The sequence below is a fragment of the Camelus dromedarius genome, chromosome 29 (assembly GCF_036321535.1).
Source record: "Camelus dromedarius isolate mCamDro1 chromosome 29, mCamDro1.pat, whole genome shotgun sequence".
Taxonomy (NCBI): domain Eukaryota; kingdom Metazoa; phylum Chordata; class Mammalia; order Artiodactyla; family Camelidae; genus Camelus; species Camelus dromedarius.
The window spans coordinates 14,760,003-14,783,543 of NC_087464.1; the positions used below are offsets into that span (position 1 = coordinate 14,760,003).

The 23,541-nt window shown below is 42.2% G+C and overlaps 1 non-coding gene across 1 annotated transcript; it reads left to right on the forward strand.

Annotated features, from left to right (window-relative positions):
- Window positions 1-10,492: 10,492 nt before the first annotated feature.
- Window positions 10,493-10,564, forward strand: TRNAV-CAC (transfer RNA valine (anticodon CAC)). Its single transcript has one exon. It is a non-coding gene; the product is annotated as a tRNA-Val (tRNA).
- Window positions 10,565-23,541: the final 12,977 nt, after the last annotated feature.

Consider the following 23,541-nt stretch of genomic DNA (forward strand, 5'->3'; position numbering starts at 1 on the left):
TCCTACATTTTAGCTGGGGAGCTCCTCGGCCTGGCTCCCAGCATCCTAGCACATGCGGTCAGGGTTTGAGACTCAGTATCCTAAAGTAACGTACATAAACGTTAAGAACTAAATCATTATTAAGTGGAGAGCAAGGAAGCCATGATACCTCTAGTCTCTCCAGGAAGACTCTGGAACCAGAATTCAGAAGAGATTTCCGAGACACCAAAGGAGTCATCCTTCCCCCCAAAAGTTAGAAAATTGACAAATAAACAAAATATTGGTGTAAGAATGGGGATGTACCATTCCAAACAATAGATCACAAAAAGAAAATGATGGAAGGGACCGCTGAGTTGCTTCAGTCTAGAGCTGAGAAATTGACTCCAACTTGTGCCAACTCTGTTGATCGGTAGCTTTCTAGAGTCCTGGGCTGAGACAGCCTCTAAAGCAGAAAAGCAAGCAGTGACCTATAACTTCTACTCAGGCAAACCTGGATCTTCTCCCAGACTCTTGGGGAAGAAATGAGAAAACTGAGCTCCAAGAAGAGATCAGACAAGTTAGTGACGGGGCAGCAACTTGGGCTTTTTTTAATACTGATTTACATATTAGAATCTGATTCAAATCAATATACATTGTGTTACTTTGTGTCCTGCAATATGCTGGCTCTAGGAATGCCTAAACTCCTCCTATTAAATCACATGTACCCTGAGTCAACCATCGTTTATGGTTATCATGAGTCCTTCAACTCTTTTTCCATGTCTGGTCGTCGTTTTAAATCTGGGCAACTAGAAGTGAGTATAATGTTCAAAATAAATTCCAACTGCCTTGCCCATGTATGTTGATCTCCGCCAGGAATCTTGTCTGACCACACTGCTTTCTTAAGCTTTGAGTATAATTCCTTTCACTGGACCCCAGGGTCACCATACTATACTGTATGCACAACATCCAATCCGGAAAAGTCATGCGAGATTCTCACTGACAAACTGAATTAGACACCCAAGGCCCTATGGACATCAAAGAGTGAAAACACCATTAAGCTGGATAAATGGAGCATTTTCTTGTCTGGATCTTAATAAAGCAGGAGATACCTGCATTCTCTACCTGACCACAGAGAAGGCAGGGCACGTCTGACCACACCAAAGCTCTCCCGCAGAATTCTGGAAATGACAGCATCGAATCCCAGGGCAGGACCTGCGGAGGCTTAGCCAGTGGCTTCTCAGCTGACCACATTTTTCCCCTTCCTCGTTTACCCTGGGAATGTCTTGTCTTGTTCAGAAAGTGGTTGATTGTTGGCAAACTTAAATATGGAAATTCTTAATAAAAATGAATTTTGTATTACGTGCACAGACAGCAGAGGCAAGCAAGTGACTTTGGAGACTGGTCTGAGAAAATACAGAATGACTGTGTGGAGTGAGCATGGTTCAGAGGGAAATGCATCTTGAAGCCTGAAACCCACTGGGTTCTCACAAGCCCCATCCATCTCTTTGAGACCACACTGAAGACACAATCTTTTTTTTCAATCTATAATAGCTTTCCCAAGGGAATCTGAAATGCTTATGAATGTATCCAAGGAGCCCTGCAGAGAGTACCTGCTCTGGGAACTGCCCGTGGCGGGGGTGGGGGGTGTGGGGGGGTGTGGGGGGGTGTCGTCAGAGGCAGGATGACACCTAACGAAGATGGTCCTCCTAAACACCAACACCAGAGCCCTCTCACACTCCCACACCCGCACCTTCCAGCCCCAGGAGCGGCACTCACGTGGCAAATCAAAAGGGCTGGATAAAGCTAGGCACAGCCATGCTGTGAAGTGCTAAACAGCTGTTCAAAATTGACTCTCAAAAAGCATTTAGAGATAGAGGAAATTTCCATGACATACTGCAAAGTGAAAAATAGCAATAACAATGGAACTAGTTAAATCCAGGTGCTGTGAGGGTCTGTGTGGGAGAGTCTGTGTTCTGGCTGAAAAAGGTCTGAACGACTGAGCACTTTAGTCCTTCATGTTCAAGGTTTCTATAGTTCCTAAAGCAAATATGCAAATTGTACGCATTTCTACAGGTTGCTGTCTGGCTCTTGACTCAAGCAATTAGAGACCTAAAATATAAATATTCCTATTTGTAGATTCTAATTTTAAAATTTCCCAGTTAAGATTCTAGGCACTATGTTCTGGCAGTGAATTTAACAATTCATTCTTATGCCTAACTGGACTATTTCTTACTATAATTTAAGTCATGTTTTATTTTTTTTTTTTACAGTTAGGTGAGATTCTTGCCTTCTAGGAATCCCTAAAGTCCCCTCAGTCTTCTGTCTTTAAACTAGGTAAACTCCTTTTGTTTTCTTTTAAGGGACCCCGTCTCCAGTATCATGTCATTTCATTCCCTCCTCCTACACTGTCTTACTTTGCTTTTTCCTAAATGCTCTTTTCTAGAGAACTGAGGCCAGAACTGGAGGTTGTTCTCAAGAGGTATCTTGTTTACAAGCACAGGTACATGCACACCTGCACACACACACACACACACACACACACACACACACTGTCCATTTGTGTAAAGAAAAAACACTGGAAAATTTTTTTCAACAGGACGCGCTCAGCCTTTAGGATGTTTCTTCATCTACTTAGCATCCACTAATTCCCATCACAATACTCCCTCCCTACTGTGAATTCTCATTATGCAAAACTCTAGTATATGTGATTTTAATTCTGTGTAATTTTTACACATTAGAGAGAACTGCAGTTTGAGTATACAAAAGTCACCAGCCCTTCTGAGTTATTAAACAAAAATGCACTGAAATAAATATAGTAAAATGACATCTAATAACTTGGAAAGATGTCACAATAAATTATTGAATTGAATAAATAAGAGTATCAAACAGTATATAAAACATAATCAAGAAAATTATGATCAATAGGGCCTGGTTGCAGTATTACACCTCATCCAGGGGACTGGACAGCAGGCATGCTGATTGGTTGGTTATTGGTTTTGTTTTGTTTTGTTTGTGTGTGTGTGTGTGTGTGTGTGTATACACGATATATATATATATTTAAATATATATTTATATATACATATATGTATGTATACAATATATATTTATATGTGTATTTATTGAAGTATAGTCAGTTTACAATGTGTCAATTTCTGGTCTACAGCACACCGATTCAGTCATACATAAACAAACATACATTCATTTTCATATTCTTTTTCACTATAAGTTACTACAAGGTATTCAATACAGTTCCCTGTGCTATACAGTTTCAACTTGTTGTTTATCTATTTTATATTTATTTGTATCTGCAAATCTCAAACTTCCAATTTATCCCTTCCCACTCTCTTCCCCTCTGGTAGACGTAAGTCTGTTTTCTGTCTGTAGGTTGGGTACTGGTTTTGACTGAATATCAAGTTCTTAAGTACTTTGAACACTGCCTCTGAGAGAAGCAAAATACGGTATTATTCACCCCTCTAAATCTCATTTGTCTTATCTTTAACAGCAGGGGGGAGAGGAGTGTAATTTTTTCTTACTCTGGAAGTTATTACGTGGCTTAGAACTAATGTGTGTAAAATGCCCTGCATATGGTCGGCACACAATCAATGACTATTAGTATACTGAAAAACACATATCCTACAAGAATTCAGGCTACAAAGCATCACAGTTCCTTTCTATCATGCTCTGCCAAGCCATATGCCATGGATAGTCTTAAGCAGAAGTTCTAAGCCTTTTTACTCCCCCATCCAATGCACATGGACCACACACTCTCATCACTCACACTACATACAGTGATTTCTCAGCATGCCTCACCTCTCCCGTAACGCTGGCCCCACCCACCACTTGGTTAAAAAAAATCGTAATAATAATCAAGTTTTTGTAAAACTGAATGTACACAGAGAAAGGATTAGAAGGGCATAAACCAAATGAATAGCATTATGTATTTCTAAACGGTGGTACTACAAGGCATTTTCATTTTCTGGTGTTTGTAATCTATATTGATTTCCACGGCATGTGTATTGCAGTATTTACAATAATAAATAAAACACATTTTAAATAAGGGAGAAAATATTTTGAAAATTTGGATATAGGACCAGACCCATAACATAATGTCTCTTACCCAGTATAATATCTTCAAATGGACTTAAAAAAATTACAAGTACCTCATTACATCTGCAAAGAATGACAGTCTTGAAAAGTTTCTAGGCAACAGAAGAGAGCAGAGGAGAATTGACCGTCTTCTGCTACTTGTTAACAGTGTAAACGGTCAGTGACTGTCTCTTTACTTCGTGCTCCTGACTTTATCGCTTTATTTTCAAGGAATGAAAGCTATTGGTGTGCGGTTAACAGTTCACTCACGATCACAGGCCTCAAGCATTATTTCCTCGAAAAGGCCCTTCTGCCTTCTAAACATAAATTACACAACCACAAATTCTCCTTATACAAGATTTTGTTGGGAGTTTACGACTACGGAGACTGTTCTATAAAACTTATATTTCTCTGCATTTGTCCTTATTGATCCCCAACAAATTCTGTGGGGGGTTTGGAAGTAAAATAAAATCAGATCCATGCCTCTTTTATGTCACCATTCATGATAAATGAATGGAAGATACAACTGTAGTAAAACGACAAATTCTGAAACAAAAAACACTGGTGATTATTCCTATGATCTTGAAAGGAGGCTGTCGAAGGCTAAAGTTCAAAAACAAACAGGTGGTAGATTTAAGGACATAAATAATCAAAACAGTTTATGGAGTAATTATCCCAAAAGACAAAACCAAATGGCCAACAAGTGACTAAGAAGGATATTTGTTTGTAACAGATACAATTAAACAACCTGGTGTATAAAGTGCTCGTCCAAATCAAGACAAAAAAAAAAAAAAAAAGGTGGAGGGGGTGGACCTAAAGAAAGGGCATTTCTTTGTAGATGGCAAATGACACAAATGCAGAGAGAGCCACCTCCCCAAGCAGCCTGCAGCGTGTGAGTCCCTAGGCTTCTATTCCTACAGATTCAGTGAATTATAGCAGCTCTAATAAAAGGAGCCCGAACTTTGATTAAGAGGCAAGAATCTATGAGTTTCCGTTTGAAAAAGATATGTGACAGTTCCTTGTAACTGTTGAATGTCTTTCAACAGTTCGTCTTTTTCTTTGCCTACATTTTCTGAAAAACAAAAGACTGCACAGTGCATTTAAGGGAAAATGTCATTCTATGTTCTTTTGGAGCGAATGTTGCTAAAGCACATTATGTATTTTGAAAAATAAACAAGATAAAGCAAGAACGCAGAAAGATGATCCTGAGATTAAATGGGATGCGAAGGGTATTCCTCGTGGTGAGCCTCTGTGCTTGCTTCTCTCCTGTGTGGACCACACAGCCTCCACACCTGCCCCAGACTTGCTCCCTCATCTCATTCAAGCTTTAGTCCCAAATCCACCTCCTCAGAGAGGCCTTCCTTGACCACACTTACCTAAATAGCCCTACTTGTCTCTCCATCACTTTCTGAGTTCCATCCTGCTTTATCTCCAGCTGAAGTAATATTAAGCATTCATTCACTGAACTATTTATTTTCTGTCTGCTACACTGGTTTCCCCATCTCCAGAAAATCGAGGACTTTGTTTTATCATTTTTTTAGCCTCTGGCCCTGGAAGGATGCCTGATAAGTAGTAAATGCTCAATGAAAGAATTTGCTGATTGAATACATAGTAAGTCTGAGGGACGTTCATTATTAAAGGTGATAATGACCCACCTTTCTACTGGGGGCTCAGATGATCAGCACTGACTTTGGCAGACAGTTCAGAGTAGAGGTGACGAAGTGGAGTTGGGGGGGGTGATCAGACAGATATTTCCCCCAACTTTTATGCTGTGAAAAACCCAAACATACAGGAAAGCTGGAAGAGTAGTACCATGAACATCCACATGCCTTTCACCTAAATTCATCGATTTAATTAAAATTCTACCACATTTGCTTTGTGTCTCTCCACAAACATAAATTAGTGTGTAAATGTACAGACAGATGCATAGATAAATAGGCATGAACACACACACACACACACTTTTTTTTGGCTGCACCATTTGAGATGTAATTATGGACATTATGACACTCAACACCTAAATACTTCAGCAAATATCTTATAAGAACCAGACTATTTTCTTACGAAACCACAATACAGCACTTGGGAAAATAAAATGCTAATACTGTACAATTGCCTAAAAACTGTTGGTACTCAAATCTCCCCAATTTTCCCAATGCTGTGCTAGACAAACAAGGTGTTTTTCATCTAGGCTTAGTCCACAGTCAACACCGCATCTAGCCGACGTGTTTCCGCACGCTTTCAATCTACAGTCCCAGCCTCTGTGTCGCTCATGACATTGGCGTCTTGAAGCGCCTGGTGTGGCTGTTTTGCTGGACATCCCTCGGTGGGGACTTGTCTGACTGTTTCCTCAGGCTTACATTCAAGCTGTGTATTGTGGCCTGAACAAGACAGAAGGGATGGTGTGTCCTTCCCTGTGTACCACAGCCAAGAGTAACTCATTTTGATTCGTGACTCCACCATCTTCCTTACTGTGTGACTTCTGGCAGTTTACAATGCCTCTCTGAACCCTGATTTCCAAATTTACAGAAGGAGGATAATAATACTATCCCTCTTAGGAGGCACTGAAATAAAAGAACACCTCAAAAGCTTTTAGCACAGAGACTGATTCTAGCTCTGTCTTTTACCAGCTGTGTGACCTCAGACATGTTTCCTAACCTCCCTGCACCTCCTTCCCAGTAGAATGGAATCATAGTTGAACTAACTCTGAGGGATTTTCTTAAGACTAACCGTTTACACGTGCAAAATATAATAAGCATCCCATAAATGTTTTAAATTCTCGTTGTTATTAATAAGTGACATGTGAGGTCAGAGCATGATATCATGAAGCCTTTGAAATGCACAACTGCTTGTTTCTTCCCCACGTCCCGGGAGAGCTTTGCAGGAACATGTGTCCTCCTTTCAAAGCTTTTGTCTCCATTCTCTGCCAGCTTAACTGCTTAGGCTTTTGCTCTGTTCGTAAGACAACCCATCCCTACTTTTTCAAATTTGTCGTTAATAACCAGCCCAGCCCTCAGCAGTGGAATCCAGATGACTGCATTCGCTAACACGGAGCGTGAGTAAGAAATTGGGTCCACATTAGCCCCTCCTGGCCTCCTCTTTTTTTGCTCACTTAGTTTAACATGAAGCGGCTGGGTAAACGCTCACCCGAAGTACAGCAAACCGAAGTACCTGTCATCTAGTTTAAATAGCGTAATGCCCTTCCGAGTGGGTCCGTAAGGCCAAGGTGATTTAATATCTTCATCAAGGGTCTGGCGAAGAATTAAGAGCACGCCCATTAATCTGCCCAGGCATCAACCAGCTTTTTTTTCAATTCAAAGCCTGACCTCACACCCCCAAGTCTGTGGTCATCAAGAGGTCACTGGGGACCCCAGGAGAAGCCCCAGTCCCTGTGTCTTACCACAACATGCTCCACATCCTTCACTGTTTCTAACCATGCCTTGAGTCTGTCTGCATTCCTCCGCGGGCATAATTCTGAATTCAGTCTCCAGTTTCATCTGCATCCAGTCGCCCTACATTACCAGCTTGCTCCTCCGTCTCCCACAGCAGTCCACGGAACCAGCCATCTCCCAGTCCTGCCCCGCCTCCCAGGAGGAAGACTTAACCAATCTCGGAGTCAAGCCAGGCCCCTACAGGTGAACGCCGGGCCCCTCCGGGTGAATGCCAGGCCCCTCCAGGTGAATGCCAGGTCAGATGACAGGCTCAACCCAATGTCCAGCCCACCCGTTCCTTGGCACTGGATGGAGATGACAACCATTTGATTTAATTTATTTTGACCCAGTCTATGATGTCTTATTTGGACCTATGATGCCAACTATCATCTTAAAAAAAAGTTGATATAGATATGCCCTTGATTCAGCTAGACCTTTCAATCTCATTTTCCCCCAAATTCGCAGATACGATATTGTAGGATCTCAAGAATATATGTCATTATTAGCAGATTAGAAATTTCTCTCCTTAAAGAAATCCTCAATAAAATAACTTCCCCTCTTTATTTCATGAGTGGCCTTTAATTTGTTAACTTCAACAAAGCTGAACTCCTTGTGAAAAGCAAAAGTTGGAAAAAAAAAAAAAGAGTCCTTTGTTTTTCCCAGTGCTCTGTAATGAGTTGCCCTCTGTGCTAGGGACAAAGATTTCATTAACTGTTCCTCTCTGGCTTTCCTAATACATGAGGCTTGTGTCTCTCATATTTAGAAAAAAAATAATATGAACTTTCTCTGGTTCCTTCTACCTTACAGGCTAATACCAACATTTCAGAAGCCAATGTCTGATAAATCATGGGGAATGGTATGACCAACATGAGTTTGATTAGAAGACTAGAGAAGAATAACAAAAGGTGATGTAAAATGTTAGGTTTCAATCAGGATAACTAAATCTAGGAAAGAAATACTATGAGCACAGAATAGGCAACTGGAAAAAATCTTTCCTGATTGTAATAAGCCCAAATTCTATTTAATTCTGCCTTGTATGTGCCAGGCATTTTCTAGACACTGAAAGATAGATAAGTAAGACTCAGTTTGTGCACAAGCAAGAGAGAAGGTAAAATGCATAAAAAGTATGTTACCATAGTACTAACCATTGCTTTATTTAGCACTAGGGACTCAGAAAACTATTTAGCAGGGCACTCAAGGTTGAGTAGGAGTTTGTAACATGAATGTGATCAGGAAAGACAATCCAAAGAGCAAGAAGCATGCTGTGGCCAACTTGATGGACTGTATGCTGAGAAGTGGTAGGAGATGGGATCAGAATGAAAAGGGCAAGTGAGGTCGGGAAGGAGAGATTGCACTCAGAATATGAATCTGATTCGTACACCCTATATCCAGCCATGCCACACTCCTGACAATCTCCTTAACGTTCCTGGCTTTTCCATGCATTTGGGTCTTTCCTCTGCTTGAAGTGGGCTCAGCTTGTTCATCTTGACAGCATTTTAAACTTCCCTCCAGACTGAGGTGGGAAGCCCCATGAGAAAGACCAGCAGGACCCCCAGGCAGGGCCACTACTTTCCTGCCAGCATCATCCAATTCCCTGGCCCGGCGGCATTATCTCGCTTTTTGCCTCTTAAACGGCTTGCTTCTAGGAAAGTAGAACTTATCCCTAAGATTCTATTGGTTCCCTAAGCTAACTCCTGATTGGTCCATTTGTAGTACCTTATTTGCATGGAGCTCACTCCTAGTTGGTCCATTTCTATCACTGCTGATTGTTCCATTTCTACAAAGCTCATTCCTAATTAGCCAACTTTGTCACACCTTATTTACATCTGATGTTGCAAAGTCTTTTCTAGCAGTCTATAAAAGCCTGTGTAAACCTACAGACGGAGTCCAGAGCTTTGAATGTTAACTCCTCTGGGCCTGCTGGCGTAATACACCTGAGCTCCCCAACCCTCCAAGTGCTGCTTGGTCTCTCACCCAGATCCAGGTTGCTGTCACAACTGAGCTGTAACACTGAACTGTAACACACTTTGCTGCAACAAGACGTCACTGTAGCCTCTCCCTGATGAGGGTGCCATGGAAGACTATCCCTCCGCAACAGTCTGGCAGGAAAAAAGAGATTCAGATATGCAGTTCAGGAGCAACTGATAAAACTATTACAAGCTAAAAGATAGCCAAATTTGAAATCTAATTATATTCCAGCAAACACTGAGGAATCAATTTAAAAGCTTTCAGAATTTATTAGAGTTTCATAAGTAGTAATAAGCAAAGTAAAAATGTGAAAAAAAATCAGAATTCCTATATGCCAGCAGTAATCATTTAAAAGATAGAATGGAATTAAAATTATATTTATGGAAGTAAGCAAAAAATATCAGCTACCTACAAAAATGACCTAAAAAGGTATGCAAGGGCTAAAAAGGAAACTATAAAATCAGAGACAGATAAAACATTTGAGTAAATAATGTTCCTGGATGGGAAGACAGAATTTTTCCAATATGTTAACATTTCATAAAAATAAGGAATAAGATGAACACAATCTAAGTCAAAGTTTCACATAGATATTTTGAATATTTGCCAAAATTATTTAAGATGTTCTAGAAACAAACAGAAAAGAAATAGTTACATTTGAAGGAAAAGTAATGAAGTATTCACTTGCCCTAACAAATACTAAAATGTCTTATAAACCTGTGGTCATTCAATAACCATGGCAGTGGCCAAACAACCAAGAAGCCAGGAAAACTAAACTGATAGCCTCAAAATAAGTAAACAGTTAATAATTGTTAAAAGGGGCACAACAGGGCAATGCAGAAGGGTTTTATTACTCAATACAAGATGCAGCAAAAATACTGCACTATTTGAAAAACAAATGAAATCTTAGCATATACATCAAAATGAATTTCATGTATATTAAAGAGTTACATGTAAAAATCATTAGAAGAGAACATAGATAAATACCTTAAAGCTCTCTGAATGGGAAAGATATCTTCTTAACAAAAAAGCAGTAAGAGAAAAGCCAGGGTGAGGGTACAGCTCAGCGGTAGAGCACATGCTTCACGTGCATGAGGTCCTGGGTTCAATCCCCAGTACCTCCACTCAAATAAATAAATAAGTAAATCTAACTACGTCTCCCCTCAAAAAAATTAAAAATTAGAAGAAAAGACAGAGGAAATACTAATGAATGTAACTATATAAAAAGGTAAGTTTGCATACACCAAAAATAAAATAAAAACACAAGTGAAAAACAGGAGAAATGTTTATAAAAAAAATTGAATAAGGAGGCTAATGACACAAAAATATAAATAGTTCTTAAAAATCAATAAGAAAATATTAAAGATAAAAATGGTAAGTAAAAACAAAGATAAACAAGTGAGATAAAAATAAAATTCACAAAAGAAATATAAGATTAATAATGAGTTTTTAAATGTTTCAGTCTCACTAATAATAAAAAAAAATGTCATTTTAGCCTATGAAATTGATGAATTTTTTAAGGTAGTGTTTAATGTAGACAACATTAGTTAAGACAGACGTGTTAACTCACAACTGCTGGGAAATGTGAAAGGATATAACCTTTGTAGAAACCAATTTACAATACGCATAAGGACATTAGGGAAAATATACTAAAATTCTAGTTTTAATGTGGTGCAAAAAAGGCATTTTGGCTTTTAGCCTCTAAACAATAACCACAAAACTGCATGAAAAATATGTAACAGGACCACAACCTCCATTTTCCATGAAATTAGGGAACATACTTAAATGTGAGCATAACACATAAAATCAAAAAGCAGATGGAAAAATAATAAGTGATCAGCAGAGTTTAAGGAAGTAAAATCTAAGTGGATGGAGAATTTCTATGGAGAGCAAAGGCCCAGATTACTTGTGCTTTTTTGCTCTATTAGTTTCGGTGTGACAATTCAGTCTTCCAGTTTGTTTCATGGTCACAAGATAACTACTCAAGCACCAGCCATTACATCTGTGTTCCAAACAAAAAGGAAAGGAGAAAAGTAAAAATTCACCTATAGGTCAGTTCCCTTTAAGGAGCTTTTCCCTTTAAACAACTTCCACATTCAAATCAATCATCCAGCCTGCCTATAAGGGAGCAGAAAAGCATGTTTAGCTAGAAACGCCATTCCATTTTGCATAGGGGCCTGCTGCTAAGCAAGAAAAAAAGAATAAATTTAGGCTAGACAACTTGCCTCAGAAGTAAAAATGAGTAAACCATAAAAATGAAGAATCAAAAGACAGCAATGCACGCACATTATTTAGAAATATGGAAGCAAAGAGCAGCGGAAACAATCATAAAATTTGAAAGGTTTTGTCCTTGCAGGGAGAAACAACAGAAGAAAGGAGGGAACTAGAGCGCTGATATTTTCTTTTTATTACAACCCTTTTAGCACTATTTGCCTTTTTATAATGTGGACATGAACTTGTTTATTAAAATAAAATACAAGTTAAAAATTCAGCGTCAAAGAGATCATGGCAAATGCAAAGCTGCTCGGTCTCATTAGTAACCAAATTAAAAGGCAAGTTAAAAGAACAGTGAGCTATCACTTTCACACATCAGTTTATAAAATATTAAAATAGTAATAGTAGCAAGCATTGGCTCAGGTGCACAGAAACAGGTCCTCTAATACTGCTGATGGGAGTGTAAATTGGTACAATACTTTTAGAGATAAGTTTCACAGTTTCTATCAAAATTTAAAATATGCATATCCTTCAACCCAGCAATTTCACTTCTAGGTAACTACCTTAGAAAAATACTTGTTATAGGTTCAAAATGCTTCAGACAAGGAGGCTTAATCTAGCAACATAACTTTATTCTTAAAATATCTTATATTTATGAACATTTACAAACTTAATAACATCAGAGAAGCAGTCTCCTTCAAAAAAAAAAAAAAAAAAAAAGAGCCCCTAGTAGTGAAGAATTTGTAGACTCCAAAACCATGGCTGGATGCAGTTTTGTGTGTCTGTGATTCCTGTTTCTGGGGAATCTTTTTCCACCTGGAATGGTAAGTTTGTCTTAAGGAGGTCATGGGTGTTATTCACTGAAACAATCTAAGGTGGTAATGAAAACAACCTTTTTTTCACTTTACCTATTTTTGAAATGTTTGTTTTAGTTGGGTGATTAGCCAGTTTTGTTAAGGGTGCGATTACAGACATAAATTATCCTTTGATAGCACGACTTTAAAAAAAAAACACGAATGTAAACAAAATCAAACATTAAAAAAATAATTCAACTCAACTATGCAGTTATTTTAAGAACAAGATGTATTCAGTCAAATGCAAGAGCAGCTAACCCTTTATTTAACTGAATTTCGCCTCTTTTCCCAGCCCAGTTGGTGCTTGAGTCCAGAAACTGCAGTTGTTACATCTGGACAAGCTGTGGTGTGGACAAGTACATTCGGGTCCTGATTCGCAGCCTGCACTTCAGGAATGCCAGACTGCTCTTATATCACGGTGTTGTTGCTTTGCTCCATTACAATTTGCTAAATTCAGGTACATTCAACAGCAGACATAGAAGATGCCCTAAATTCTCTAAAGATAGAGAGGACTGCCATTGTTAGAGTGAAAACCAGCAACCTTGGCCAGTGGTAGGTGGTTAAAATGAGAAATCTTTTCTCGTCCATCCAGCACAAGGCTCCCCGTCAGGCGGGAAATAACTGCATTACCCACGCAAAGTGCAAGAACAGGGTAAATTTCAGGAGGTCAGAATATGATTGTATGGTCAGGAATTTCCCTCCCCCGAGCCCTGGGGGAATAAAACGCCCCACTCATATTATGTCACATCAAATATTTGAAATATCTTGGACAGAATCCAGGAGCCAGTGTGGGATCCTCTTTATTCTCGCCTTCAGAGCTGGTAAGGAAATTTCCTGAGATGAGTTTGATGTGTGTGGAATTCTAGAGCAAGGTTATCTGCAGCATTTGCACATCAGCCTGGAGTTAAAGTTTTTGCTACCTATGCAGAGTTTGCAGATGAGAGAAAAGTAACTGCTCCCTTTTTTTTAATAAAATGCTCATGCATTGCCAATTGCCCCCAAAACATCACAAGAGGAAAAAAAATAATAATAACAACCACCCCATTTATATTGTCCTTGGCAAAAAGTTCAAGTGCTCAAAATTAATTTTGCAAATAATTGCACCTTCTAAACGGCTTCTCTATAAACTAAGAGGCAGAATTTCCAACATACAGCAAAGGAAACTCCTAGGTGAGCAATAAAGAGAGCTTGTGGATGCCTTCCTGATAATAGCATGGCGCAGCTTCACTGCTGGGTCAGTGTATTCCATGAGAGTTTTGTAATGAGGAAGAGCAAATCTGACTCCATACTAAATCTGTTTCTTTTACTTTAAACTTTGTATTCTGTTGCTTTTGCTACAAGTTAAGAATGTTGTCTATAGCTGGAAATACACAGGCAAGCCCAGGCTCAGGGTTCTGACCTTTAAGGGCATAATACTTCATTCATATACAGATAAAACGTTGCAGAACAGAAAGTAACATTTGTCTTGATGGAGGTTTACAGGAACATTCCAGGACCAAGAAGTCTGCAGCAACCAACCCCCAACCCCCACCGCCTTTTAGTACAAAGAAGCTGAATTCTGACACAGGAAAGATAGTTCTTTGGGACAGTTTCTCACATCCACATTTTTACTTTTCTCAGAGAAGTAACATTTATGCGTCACTTTTTTTTTTTTTTTTTAATGTGCGTGGTCTTGTTTTATGTATTTAATCACTACAACAAGCAACTATGAGGTACGGGTGAAGGAGGAGAAACTGAGTCCCAGAGTCAGACGGTCTGCAGGAGGCAGAGACAGGATACAAAACCCAGATTTTAGGGACTCAACTGGAATCTCACCTACCTGGGTCAGGTCTCCAGTGTTCAGGGTGCCCGGGGTGAGCAGAGCGCCTTCCACGTTTACATCTGGTGAGGAGCACTGGCGATAAGCTGCCACTGACATGGGGGTGAGAGGCTGGAAATCCCGGAAATGCTTCCTCCTTCCTTCCGGCGGCCTCAGGAAAAGGATGCGCAACACCCACCCCCCTGGCTGTGCCCCGCCCCTTCCCACTGCTGCGAAGTCCTTCCAGCACTGAGCCAGCTCTTTTCCCACAGCCTCTAACGCCGGTTCAGGTTAACTCCCTGTCCATCCAGCCTTCCTCCTTCCACCATTTCAGATTCAGCTCTTCCTCAACGCTCCCAGAACTTGTTGTGCATGTGACTTTTGCGCCTGTGGCCACCCTCTGCCCACTCTTGTGGGCAGCCGTCGGTGTGTCTGCACCCCCTACTCACCCCTCTAAGTGTTATACTTTTAAGGGAGGGACCAAATCCTTCCAGCTTTTTCCAACTGGTATGTTTCGCAGGCCCAAGCAAGATGATTTGCATATGTTGGGTGTTCCTTAATACATGCTGGCGTTCAGTGAATTGAACTGCATTCATCTGGTAGAAGGAAATTTCGATAACAGTTTTATACGTTTTATAATACTTATAAAACTAACTATGTACATGCTCTGAAAACTGTTTCTGCTTGTGTCATGTATCATTGAACCCTCACAGCTACTTTGTATCATAAATAGTAAAACTGCATCCTTTTGCTGTATAGATGAACGCACCAGGAGTCAAAGAGTTTAAGCCCCTGGCCACTGAGGGACTGAGTGAGAAAGGCCAGATGCAAATCCAGGTCTCCCAATCCTTAAACTAAGGCTTTTTCTTCCTAGCTGTTCTTTATCATATACTTTATCTTTGGACTTCTTTCATTCTGCCCTCTTCCACCCTCCCTCAGTGCAGGGCCTCCCCTGGACGCACTCAGGTGAAGGGTGCAGGTCCTCTCCCTCTGCCTCACCTCCGTGTGCTTCCATGCACTTTTCCAAGAGCACCAGCATCTCACTCAACCACTCACTCAGGATCCAGTCCATCCTGCTGATGTTATTCATTCTGGGAAGAAAAAAAGGATCGTATATATAAAATATAAAATATATTGTGGGTAACATCTTTTCTCTCCTTCCTATCACAGTCTTAGGATAGAAAGACTGCCTTGTTCCTCCTAAATGTGCCTTTCTGGGGGTTCCTGGATTTGACCATCTCCCCAGTTCTGCTGGAATACATGTATTACCCTTTCTTCTAAACATCCTATCTCCCTCCATCTCTCTGTCTCTCTCAGGCTGGGAAGTGACTAAGTGAAATGTGCCTCCTGTGTACGGTGCTGGGGTGAGCAGAGGGGCAGCGCCCTGTTCATTCTGCCAAGCCGGGGTCCACACAGCCTGCTCCCAGCCAGGACACCTGAGCACCAGCGGCAGCAGCAGGAGCCGCAGGTGCTGCCAACACGGCTGTCGTTTTGGCGGGAGCTGCCTCTTGTACACTGGCTCTTTTTTCAAATAGAAAACTTGTCCTTGATGTAATTACAATGATTATGCTGTGTAGTGTGGCAGATCATCCCCTACCTGCTGCTTAGCGGCTGCTGCCACCTCCACCACCCTGTCTGCTGCTCCAGCCTTCCCCTAGAGACTCCCAGAGGGCATATATGTGGCCTGTATACCCCCTCACAGAGCACAGGAAAGCACCTTCCACTGGACTGGTGGTCGACCTGGCAGCTTCTCCATCAGACCTCAAATTCTGCTTGGGCTCCAGAAATTCTCTGTTTATCTGGAACACTTTCCGCAAAGACTCAGGATGGGACGTCAGGCCAGGAAAGAGCGTCCAGAGTCTCTCCTGGATCTGACGCCTCCGTGAGTCATATTAGATCCTGTAGGTCCAAAGTGATGAACTGTGAGACAGCATGCGCTGCAGAACCAAATGATTCAGCCCTGACCCTAGCACCAATCACAGTGTGAATGTGAGCAAGCGACTGCCTCCCTGGGCCTCAGTTTTCCCATCTGTGAAATGAGAGATTCGGAATAACCGACCTCCTCAGATCCCAGGCAGCCCCAACCTGCGGTTTAAAGTCATACATTTTTCTGCTCCCCAGTTGCCTGCATGTTCAGTGGGAATATTACCATCTCCCTACTGTATTCCCTAGGATGTTGGTAAGGATGCGCTATGACAGACATAAAAGCCATTGCGGGCGGGGGCGGAGGCAAGGGCGGGGGCCGTGAGGTGCAGCTGAGAGCTAGAAAAGTTCTTTTCATTAGTCCCAGCAGCCAGAGTAGCGTTGCCTCGGGTAAAATCTCTAGGCTGCTTTTAGAGAACAAATCGGGCCTCTTTGGGATCCTTATCCCTTCTTTATCTGAATCATTTCCTACCCATCATGGGGAATCCTTGCTGAGAAGCAAGCTGTATTCGGGCAGAGTCCAAAAACAAAAAAAATCACAGTAAGATACAATTAAGGGGTCTCCAACACTACCTAGACCTCTCAATGCTTTACAGAAGTATCTCTCTTTTGTAATATTCGGCCTCAGCTTGCATACACCAATGGTGGGCAACTCACTCCTTGACAAGTTAGCCCATCTAACAGTTGGGTAACTCAAATCATTAGTAAGTCTTCCTTCAATTGCACTAAAATCTACCATCTCAAAATCCCTAAGCAATAGTAATAATTGTGCTCTTTGTAGCTGCACAGACAGCTTAATCCTGCTTCCAACCCACATCACCTACCATATATGGTCCTTCCTGCCCCTGTTCTGTTGACCCCCTAAGGCTGTTGGGCTCATCCCTGCATCTGGGGGCCATCCTCCACACATCCTCCTCTCGCTTGGCCACATCTCATATAAAATGAATCAAAGACTAGTTTGGGTCTGACTCGCATGGGACATTATGTCACCTCCCACACTCTCAACACCATTAAGAGAAGTAATTTTAGGGCAAGTGTAGGGGAGACATATTCGGAAATAACCCTTTACAGTGTTTACCAATTAATAGAGGAATTTTATTTGTTACCTCACTTAATCCTCACCTCTGCCCTGAAATAAGTATTATTAACACTGTTAATCGATTTTTAGAAGAATCAGGGAGGTGAGGTGTCCTCTTTACAGGGACCCCACCCATAAGTGTTGAACTCTGTTCAAAGAAGGCTTCCCAAGTATTCCTGAATCTTCCTGGATGCTTCCTCCAGGCCCAGCCCTGACCTATATCCCTTCAGCTTCATCCCAACACGCTTCTGTTGTAGCATGAAGGGTGCATGAGCCCACGGGACCTGGGTTCTCCAGATTCCAGACTGCTGTCCACTTGCCTCTTGCCTTTACCTTCCAGACCATCAGCTCCTGGGACTCATGTGTCTGGCGTCTCCCTCTTAGCAATGTCTTGTTTCCACCCTGGGCCCTGCCTTACCCTAGGCAGCTCGATATTCCAACTCCTCAGTCATCGCCACTAGCCTTCTTTCTCTTCAGAAGGGGAAAAAGAGTCCACTTATCTCCCCTAGCTCATTTTTACCCTTGGCTTTAATGGCCTTATTCAGCAACTTCTTCCAAATTCCATCTATAATATCCTGTTTTCCACAACCACATTTACCAGCCGAGGGTGACTCTGTAAATAAAGAAATCTGGTTAGAGGGACCAAGGAGCACATGAGTCCCACAAGCTGCCAGGAAGAATTAGAAGCCCCAGAGACCCCACGATGGGACGGGCTGGCAGGGAGGGGAGTGGTTCTCTGAGAGGATGCTTCCTGGAAGTTTTGAAGCCTGGTGGTTATTCCCTCCCTGAGTGTTGGCTGTAGCTCCAGCTGCCTGACATTTTACAGCTCTCATTTCCAGAAACCAAACTAACAGTCCTTATAAAATGGTGAGCTACACTAGACTTGACCTTGCCCCTCTCTGCCAGGGAGCCTTGGAGACAGAATGCCCCGGGTTCAATCTCGCCTCCTACTGTAGCCTTTGGGCATGTGGTTCCGTCTCACTGACCCCTTTCTCTTCATCTATAAAATATGAGTGTTTATATCTTCTAAGCAGATTAGTCAAAGGATAGAAAGAGATATTTCATGTCGATGGCTTAGCACATAGCAAGTAGTCAGAAAATGTAGTTATTAATTGGAAATCTTGCAAATGTGTTATAACTGAGAACCTAGATCAAAGGCTTACTAGATCAATCCAAATCCAAATGTGAGGGGATAGGGGTTGAAAAGGCCTAAGAAACCTCTTTCCACATCTGAGCCCCCATCTCAGGCAGACAGGTCCTTGGAAAGCCAGGCTAGGATGGTATTCCTAAATGCTTTAAAGAGAGTTTCGCAGCATGCATGCCACTCAGCTGCTTGCTTGCCCTCAGCTGCACATTCGCCCCTCCCTTCCCTGCCCTGTATTATAAGAGAGATCCTGCGAACAGCACATCCCAGACTCCCTTACCTGCTGGCTTCCGTTAGCTTCCAGGATCGATTGGCAGCTGAGAGGCAAGAACAAGCCAGACCCTTTCTAGCTCTCTCTCATTTTGCTTTGCGTGGCACTGGTGACGGTAACTATGTCCTGAAGTAGTTCCAGCTCTCACCAGTGTGTCACTCCCTCTACTGTCCCATCTCCCCCTGGAAGTCCTGGATCTTGTGCTCTGACAAAACACTCACCTTCCTTTGTCCTTGTGATGCAGGAAAAATAGGGGGGGGGGGGGGCAAGAGGATGGCTGTGTCTCAGGTCTCCAGCGAGTCCCTGGGATGAGCCCCACCAAGTGAGGGTCCTTGGCTTCCCGTAGGAAAGAATTCAAGAGCAAGCCATAGTTGAGTAAAAGTAGATTTATTCAGAGATACACACTCCATAGACAGAGTGAGGGCCATCTCAAAAGGCAAGAAGAGAAAAGCCTAGGAGATACACATTCCGCAGGCAGAATGCAGGTCATCTTACCCAGAAGGGGGATCTTGACCCCAGGGGAGGGGGTGGGCTGGAAAAAATGAGATCAGCCCCGAGGCGAGGCGTGGGGCTTGTTAGTTTTTAGGGGCTCAGTAACTTGTGTGCTAACAGGTGGGAGGGTTGTTCCAACCACTTTGGGGGAGGGGCTGGGAGTCCCAGGAATTGGGCCACTGCCCACTTTTTGACCTTTTCTGACCTCATTGACCCTGCCCTGGTGCCTGAGGGAGGGCCATTTAGCAGCTATTGTATTTCAATGAGTGTCTATTGAAGCACAGGGTCCACTGGGAGTCGAATCCTCCACCGTCTTGGTGTAATTGCTGTGCCATTCTTTTAATGGCTGTGCCCTGCCCCCTTCCCTCCGGCCGCATTTGCAGCCCAAGGATGGCGGTGAATCCCTGCTATTGCCAATTGGGGGGCTTCCTCACCACCCCATTTGCCTTTGCAGGGCTTCCAACACATTGTAACTGGTTCCCGTACCACATGCCTTCTGTCGAACTGCTCGGCCTGGGTTTCCTAACTGGACCTTGACTGACACATGACGCAGACCCGGAAGCCCCTGTTCTTCCACCTACAATTGTCATTTCCTAAGAAGAACCGACCAGATCAGACTTGGAGTAGAAACAATTTACTAAACAACACCTGTCAAAAATCAAATCTTCTCTATCATAGGAGTTGGCTTTCCCTTACAGATCTTTTGATTTTTTTTTCCTGCTGAAGATTCTGGGGCCCTGAGTCTTTGAGGGATGTACCCAGGGTCATTCACTTAGTGGTTCTTCTCATTTTCCCAGTGAGTGTTATCCTGAAGTGCCTTGAATGTCTTCATTTCTATTGCAAAGACAACCATATATTTTTATTTCACGTGAAGGGTTTGGCCTATATTTACACGCATATTTCTTGAAGGGCATGATGCAGTTCTGCTCTTTGCATTGCAAATAAGTGCCAGGTTCTACTAGGTCAAATATAAATAACAGACAATGGTGTGGCAAGGCTCAGCTGGACTGCTACATTCACGCCACTGTATCTCTGTACACACAAACAGAGATGTAGATACACAGATTTAGATAGAGAAAAAAGACGCAGATACAGAGAAAGGTCCAGATACAGATATAGATATAATGTTCTCCCCTTAGGACATTACTCGATTTTAAAAGGAATGAAAACAGCATGCTTTTCCACCCTCCATGGATAAATCATCACTGAGAAGGAGCCTGGCAGCGTCTTTGCAAACTTGTCTCAGAGAATTGAAATGCACCGAAGATTTCTTTCTTGATGACCCAAGCAAAACAGTTCAAGGGCAGAGCGGGCTTGGCTGTGAGCAGGGCTGGTAGGAAGAATGGCCTGGTTCACGGAGGCACATGGGCACCCAAACTGTAATCAGAGGGGCTGCGGCTGGGCTGGGACAGGACTGCTAGATTTAGAGCAGCTCCTGCTCTTTGGAAAGAGTGCGCCCTCCCAAAACACCGAGGCTGAGGCTGGGGCCATGGTTTGGTTTCAGGAGCTGAAACGTAACAAGCAAATGGCTAGAAGGTCAAAGAGGGGCTCTTGCAACCAGGAGATGAAGTCAGCTGTGGGAGAAGGATAGACTTGTTTAGAAATCAAACAGATACCAAAGGGACCAAGCTGAAGTTTGAAGCAAAAGCCAAAATAAACCAAGACTGGACAAGCAGAAGAGCTGGCCGACTGTTGGCCTGGAGACCCACTGAATCTGAACAAGGGCAGCATCAATGAATGTGGTGTTCATCCAAATCAGATCTCTTGGGGGTCACCCTTTCGGCCCTTAAAGGGGCCAGGATCACATCCTATAGTTGGAGCCTCACTGCCTGTGCACCGACCCCAAGAGGCCAAGACTTGGAATTCAGCCTCACCAGGGCCAGGTGATATCATCTGCCCTGTAACTGCTGACAAGCCACCTCTCAAATGTGCCTAAATGCATCTCCTGGGCAAGAGGAAGCCCAGGTCGCTAGGTGGATGTCACAGCAAACCTAGATCAGCTTTCATACCAATAGTTGCCCGGCAGCAGGGTCTGTAGCCTGGGAACCATCTTGGTGCTAAACTGTCCTTCAGAAGAAGCCTTCTGATCCAGCCTGGTTTCTCCGTCACGTTGCCACCTTCTCATCCTCCAGGAAGTTGTGGAATCTTCTTTTTCATTCCTCTCACCCTCTTTTTTAATCGTTCTGTATTTCTGCCTACAGTTCTCAGTAAGTATTTGGGAGATTTAAATTTGGAATTCTAAAATATCTGTAACATTGGACTTACTATACCAGCTTTATGCATTAACAGAATGTGGGCCTATCATACGTGGAGCCCCAGCCAGGCTCATTAAGTCCTGGCCCTCCTGTGTTGGGCTGACTTTCCAGCTGAGACTGGGGTGGTTGGCAAGAAGGAGAGGGCAATCGTGGATCTCACTGGGACAAAGAGAAGCAGAGAAGGCATCCAGTCAGGTCCAACGCATAGACTTTATAGACACGTGGTTGGTCTCATCTGCTATCGATCTAGCAGACAATTTGAGTAACTATCTTGTGGAAAGTGGTGAACATGCAGAATAAGGCATGCCAAGGTCACTGCCCTCTTCAAGTTTAAAATTGACTTGCCATATAAGATGTGAATCAACCATGCCTATACCAGGGGAAGGACCAGCATTGTAGCATGACCTAGGGAAAGTGAGATGACATTTGGAGCCCAGCAGACCTGAGTATCATTCAACATCCATGTCCTAACAGCTCTGGGCTCTTCAGTAAGCTCCTTAGCCTTGGCCTTCAGCAGTATTCACCATTGTTGTTTATTATTATTATTATTATTATTATTATTAATTATAATTATATTGTTATTAATAATAATAATAACAATAATAATTAATAGTACCTTTTTCCTGGATTTATTTTAAAGATCAAATGAGATTTTTAAACAGAGCTTGGCTCATTTTTTCCCACCTTCCTCCATTGAAATATATGATAAATGCCTAATTACCGTTTAAAATAAAATTCTACTGGAGTCCTAAGGAGTAGGAGATCTCTTCCGGCTTTAAGATCAAGGAAAATAACTTGGAGAAAATGCCAAAGGAGGCTTGAAGTACTGGATGCATTTGATAAGCAGAAAAAGGCAGGGAGGGCGTTTCCATGGTGAGGAGGGGACAGATGATTCCAGACACAAGGATGGGTATGTTTGGGGGACTTACCCCCTCTGTGCATGCTCTGGCATCTGAGACCAAACCAATGTCTCTCTCTTTCTCTCTCTTTTTTTCCTGAACACTATTTACCTTCTTTATCTTTCTGCATTCCATCATTTAAATAACTTTTTTTTTTAATACCATGCATTACTCAAGGCACTGGACATATAGCCACCAACAAGAGAGGCATGACCCCTGCCCCGCAGAGGTTGCTCTTCTACCAACATTGTTTTCTCTAAAAGCCAGCTGAGTTCAGAAATGCTGGTTCATACATCATATCCCTGTGCACATAGTAAGTACTGAGCAATAAAAGCTCATTGGTTAATTAGTTGACTTTGCTCCCCAAACTCAACCTGCCTGTGGCATCAGATTCCACTTATAACTTCATTCAGTCTCCTTCCAAATACCTATCTTTGACCTTGAGTTAGAGTAAGTATGTCGTCCACACTCAGGACAAGGCAAGAAAAACCCAAGGTATGAACTCAGACAATGGTGAGTAGAAATAGTCTTTAATATGTGAGGTCCATATTCAATAAAACTAACCAAAAGAGCAAAAAAAAAAAAAAAAAAAAACAAACCTTCAAACAAGTAGATTGCATCTTGACGAACTTGATAGATACATGGCATGCTTGATTGAGAATAAAAAATTTATTAAAAACACATACAGAACATCCAGACAGGTGATTAATAAAATAGGCACTTTGTGTTTCTGTAATTGAATGAAATTTTGACAAAATATTTTTTAATTCACCCATTATGAGTTCATGAATATATCTCCAAATTAGCTTTATTGCCTTTACAGTGCTAACTCAAGGCATTTCAAAGCAGTGAAGGTGGTCCCTTTGGCAGAATATTTTCTTAATTAATGTTTGCTACTGATCTGACATGTGTCTCACCTGCCTTTGTGAGGATGGAATTTAATTTTTTTTCCTTGATTGGCCTTGCCATTTGCAGAACACATTATTCTAGAAGGAAACTCCTTTAGTATTCAGATTAGGTTTTCCTGCATGCCAGCCAGCCCTCCCTCTCCAAACAGAAGCGAAGCATTCGCAGGGGTGCTTTGAGCTAGGGAAACCCTTTACACACTCCTTCCCCAAATGCAACAGACACTTCTCTTCAGCAACACCCAAGCCTGGGGTCATCAGCCCCATG